Raw genomic sequence first — 6,101 nt, 5'->3', positions numbered from 1 at the left:
ATAAATTAATGAGGTAAAAGTCACCTAACATTCATTAACTTACCTATTAATTATAAAGAAGTCATAAAAATTGACAACAGTAGGAGTTCATGATACATTCTCCGTTAAATTATTACATAACAGGTAAGTATATTATTTGTATCCTTGTTGTGACTTTTAATGTTGGGAACTACTGTACATATGTAAAGAAGAATAATACAATGAGTTGTCCACAAAACAAAATATATTTGCTATGTATTTTCAGCGTGATGAGAAATCAGTCAGTCTGTGCAGTCTGTGCATTGATTCATCCTATCAATGATTTTAGTCAGAAAATGTTCAACAGTGACAGCAAACTGTAGCTAGGATCCATTCACTTGAAGGTTAGAAGAAAAAAGTTACAATTTCTTGGTGAACTATGAAAGTTTTGCTTTCCATTAATGTTTGCATGTAAGCTCAATTCATATTCACATTCATTCACCCATCCATTTCTGTTGCTTATCTGGGGTTAGATCATCCAAGTCGCCGCTAAAACAGGGGAAGCCAAATGCATTTCCATGCCAAGTGCCAAAGTAGTCCTTTCAGGGCATCCTGAGTCTTCCTTAGCCCCCCCCCCCCCCCCCCCCCCCCATTGAACACCCCATCAGGAAGATGTCCTGTTGACATTCTAACCAGGTGACACCACTGCCCTTATAATAAAGTATATTGTACAAGTTTTATAGTCATGATAAGAAAAACATATTATGCTACATTGAGCTTTACATGAAAGTCTCAGTACTCCCTGCTCTTCTTGGAGTCTTTTTTTGTTTATTAACATTTTTACATTAGCAATAGTTTTAATTATTCCAATATTATTTCATATATGAAATGATGAAGGCCACTGTGCTACCTGGGACCTTTAATCCTGCAGCTATGTTTTGTAAGCTTTCCAATATATTCATATCTTAGATAACTCAATAACATGCTGTGCTCTGACATGCACTGTCAACTATATATAAAGGTGTGTGCCTTTCCAAATAATCTCCAACCTACTGAATTTACCACGGGTAGATTCTAATAAGGTTATTAAAACATCAAGATGCACCTGAGCTCAATTTTAAGTGCCGTGGTAAAAGCTGTTAATACTTATGTACATGTGATTTTTCTTACTTTTTTTTTTTTTTTTATAAAAAGGGATAATTACAATGGTAGCCACCATCTATCAAAAAGCCTCTACAACACAGATGAAACATCCATTACTTAATTAAGTGTTCACTTGCAAACTGCATCACATCATTACTGTGAGTGTGTATAGGCAAAAAAAAGTTGTTACCAGTGTTTCTTGCAACTTTTAAAGGTAACAAAATCAGGTAAACATTAATTTTACCAACAAGGCTGGTGAATTTTAGCTGGATCTACTGTTATACTGGCTGAGCAACGATGCCAAAAAAAAAGAAAAAAAAAGAATGACAAAAGTTAGCTTTAGGCTAGTCGAGGCAGTGGGCTACAGTTGAGTTGTCGAGGAGAAAGCTGGCAACTTCAGGGTCCCTTTTAAAAATCCTTCTCCTTGAGCTCACCTGGATTCACCTGGAGAAGCCTTGCCGGATGTTGATTCTTGTTTTTTGGATGCTCTGCTCAAGCTGCCTTTTAAAGCTGGGGTAGGTAATGTTGGATAGCTATTAAGATTTGAAAGTGGCACCCTGCCTTGGCTCCTCCCCCTCTGGTTTTGCTCCTTGCATGATCCAAGGCTTGTTTTCATTCGCATGTTTTTCCACCAACAATGTTCTCTTTCTCAGCCGGGTCGGGGAAATCCTTCCTGCATTTTTTCCGCAATGTTTCCCTTCTGAGTTTCTTCTTCACTACTTGGTATTTTCATCCTAACACGCTATTTATATGCAGGGTGTGGCTATCAGGTATGCGCTGCAAGAGGGGGAGAAGGGGAGCCGGGAGAAGAAGCTTACAAAATATAAGAAATGAACAATTCGATTTTGGTCTGAATGTTTGGATTGGTCACAGTTTTTACAGATTTACAGTAAACGGAGGGGTCTAACTATATTTCTTATTGTTCATGATTACAAAATGTATAGAATACTATTAGGATGAGGAACCACTTCACCCAGAGTAAAAAAAAAAAAAAAAATGTCGCTGAGTAAGATTACTTACCCCAGCTTTAACTGGCCTTTTTGCTTTCTTGGCAATGGTGAAAATGGCTTCTGCACTGCTGTTGCACATGCATGGTTCTGCATTTCTATAAATTACATTTAAATAGATTTTACAACTAAGACTCTCTCTGATCTTTTTCTCCAGCATTTTAATCACTGTGTGTTGGTTTGTTCTTTTTCTGTTTTATTGCCATTTGTTCCTTATCAGCGCCTATAGTTTCAAGATGGCAGACTGTCACTGCGCTTCCCTTCCAGCTAACTGAGGGGGTCCTGGTTCTGGTCCTCAAGGGCCACAATCCTGCAGATTTTGCATGCATCCCTGCTCCAACACACTTGACTCATCGACTAATCAGTCATAGTGCAGAACTTCATTGGCTGTTGGATCTGTTTAATGAAAGCCACGTATGTTGGAACAAGGGTAAATCAAAAACCTGCAGGACAGCGGCCCTCAAGGACCAACTTTAGACACGCCTGGGCTAACCTTACACATATATAAAATTTTTAATTTATATGAGAATATATTGCTAGAGGCTGTCATAATATACCAATGATGACATATATAAATGCAGAGATCAGTTTGGGGCTTCAAACAACAAAAAATGTTACAAATGTTCCTTTAACAGTTCACTTTGTCATTATGGGAATTCTGTGGAAAAAATAATCTAATCCATTTTGGGATAAGACTATAACATAACAAACAGTGGAAAGATAAAAGAGCCGTGACTGCTTTCCAGAAGCACCGTATGCCACAGAAATAAACACTTCAATCTCTAAATATCATACCTCTAACAAAGTGGTAGAGAGGCTGACATCCTTGTAACCCTTCCACATCACTGCATTGTTTTCGCCACAAAGAATCTGATCTCTCGACTGGCAAAGAAGAGTAATTTCTGCAACAAACTCTCAATCTGACAAAAAAAAAAAAAAAAAAAAAAAAAAAGGTGAAAAAAGTAATGTAGTGCTGCTAATTGATGGAAAAAAACTGTCCAGACTTGTTATGCAGATAATTATCATCATTTCCCATATGGCAATAATGAGATTGATTCCTCGCCAAGAGTTGGACACCACCCCAATTTAGAAAATAAATCAGCAGGAGGTTACTTTCAATATTACCTGTAGTAATCAAAATGCACACCCTACTATCAGTTTCTTCTCCCAAAAAACTCTCAAGCATAAAATTAAATTCAGTGTAATTAGAACTGTGGCGCTGCTGATGGATCCAGAATAAAACACTGAACCACTAGTTTCCCTCAGATTTTTGGCAGCCTTTCCACTTATCTGCTCTCCTTGTGGTTTTTCTATTCTATGTGCACCCTTTATGACCACGCTCTGCTGACAGCTGCCCCTATGTCAATATGAATGCTTGTCAAGAGAGATTATACATCACATGAATCGAGGCAGATAATGAGCAAGAGGGAAGGGCACTTTTTAACACCCCCTTGTGTGCAACATATGACACCAGCCAAGCTAATTAAGCAGATGCCATAATGCAGTAATCAGGAACACAGAAGAGGTTGGAGAATTCACAAACTTGAGTCATAACGGCGCAACATTTGGTGCTTAAGAACTTCTCCACCAACACAAGCAGATGGGAATGCAAAGCTGCTGTGCGTGTGCATCAGTCTGTGTTGGAAAACATGTTTGTATGATGTATTGTAATTCTCAATTTGCATGTGTCTTTATGGTACCAGTGTGCAAGCTTAGTGTACATGCGTTGTGCATGTATGTGTCCATACACTAGTACAATGTGTGGACGTATAAATAAATCTATAAAATTAATACAATGCCATAAAAATATGCATGTACGTGCATCTGTGAATATGCATGCAGAAGAGAACACACGGCTTTCATAGTTAAATTTGGGGACAGTGTTACCTGGTGAGGTTTTTCCTCATTATTTTTCATGGAAATGAGCAATCAGGCATTTTGCAAGGAGCTTGATTGTTTCCCTCCGTAAATCAGTTCAGGAATTGCAATTAAAATGTTCTCTTATGTGGTATAATTGATGTCTACCTAATCCTTTATTTGCACACCTGCCAGTGAGTCTGAATTTTTAATGAATTTCTAATTAATGCTCTTTGCACACTTCATTTATGCGTTAGAGAATTATATTGCTGTTCTGTGTCCTGCTGGTAGGAAAGTGCCTACAGACATCATACTTGGGTTGGAACATGAAGCTTGCCTTCTATGTCCAGAAAGACAGAAGAACACTGTTGAATAATGAAAAGATAATAAGTCTTGGACATTAAATATATTAAAGGCATTTTCCCCTGAATTTGTGCATATGCTTCGTGTTCAGCCACACAGTGACACTGAACTACACATGGACTTGTGAGTGTATTTATGCTGGGAATTAGAACTTGGTGTGCCAAAATTGAAGTCTTCTGGATCATACTTCCCTTTAACTGCAGCAGCTAGTGTTTTACCACACTGAAGTGCTCTGATATAAAGCACCACAAGCACAGATTTGACCTGTGAGCTTTGCAGTACACGTTATACATTGTACAAAGAAATCATCTCACTAAATCAAAGCCTGTTCGCCTTTCAGTGTTAGACATGTCACTTATGAGGTCAGGTAAAACATGTGATGTCATTGTACCATAGTGACATTAAGAGCTAATGACCCCTGTCCAGACTGATGTAAAACATAAATCTTGTTACTGAACATGAACATGTATAAAATGGGTTATGAGTCTTTTCTTTCCTTTTTCTCTCTTATCCAGTTATATGAATGTGCACTCTATTAAAACATTCCAGTTTAAATTTCTTTATTTCTTTTATTTGGTCAAAGGTTTGCTTTGGAGCAAAGAAACAGCAGTGAAATCTTTGGATAGATGGGCAGCATATATTACCATAAAAGTTATGATCTGTTACAATGTATGTGCAGATCCACCTTTTTGAATTTGGATGCTTCTGATTTTCTTTATTATGTTTATTAAATCAACACACAAACTGTTAAGTTACCTCACTGTTTCTTTTTGGTTTCAACAACCACCCTTGTCCCCTTTGCGGGGTTGGTTGGTTTTAGGTTTGTTTTGTTGTTCTGTTTATTTGTTAAGCTGCTTGTAACACTGGAGTTGCAGTATTAATTATTACTTTTATGAGCTAAGAATTTTGCTCAATGCTCAATTTTTTAAGTTTTAAAAAGAAAGATTAAAATAATAATAATAATAATAGTCTTAAAAAATTAATTAGACTTGTTATTACTTGCCAGCTTGGACTTTCACGGCTACTAATGGCAGTCCATTTACAAGGCATTAATGTAAAAAATTGTTATTGCATGACCCACCTGCATGAATAATTTCTCAACCTGTGGGAAACACTGTTGTAAAATGTGGGCACACTTGATCAAATAACAGCTATTAGCATATACGGCTCAGTTTCCTGTGGTTAAAAAAAGCAATAAACTAATGGGAGGCAAGTTTCCATCTGATTATTTAGCAGCATCTTCAATTAGCATTAGCTCTGCCTCTCTTCATCTGTGTTTATTAGCAGTTCTACACGCTTCACTTGCACTGTTCAGTGCGGTCTTCTTTTCTTAACACTCCCACTGCTTGTGTCTATGGCATTTTTTGGGACAACTGTATATTCTAGCTAAAAAAAATAATCTGGGTTAAACTCTCCCCAAGCGGTCACTGCGCTAGTTTTGCTAATGGTATCATGGCGAATATATTCCCTCACGTTATTCTTTTTTAGATTAGGGGTTAATTCGTACAGCAAAATGTAATGAGCAAACTCACTGAAGTGGATTATCACTTGATGGATCGAATGAATATTTGACAGCTCCACCACACTTTGTGCATTGCTTCCTGGTGTGTGTATCAGAGATAACCTCATCAGATAAACAGACACTGTCACACATCTCCATTAAAAGAGTCTTCTGGGAAAAGTATGCTTTAATACAGCTGCGTGCTTCTGTTGCTGATGAGTTTGTATGAGCTCAAACTCAATGAGCATTTATTTTCTCTCTAATTTATTTGC

The sequence above is a fragment of the Telmatherina bonti genome, assembly GCF_933228915.1.
Source record: "Telmatherina bonti genome assembly, chromosome: 1".
NCBI classification, from domain to species: Eukaryota; Metazoa; Chordata; class Actinopteri; order Atheriniformes; family Telmatherinidae; genus Telmatherina; species Telmatherina bonti.
This window is presented reverse-complemented; position numbering follows the sequence as displayed.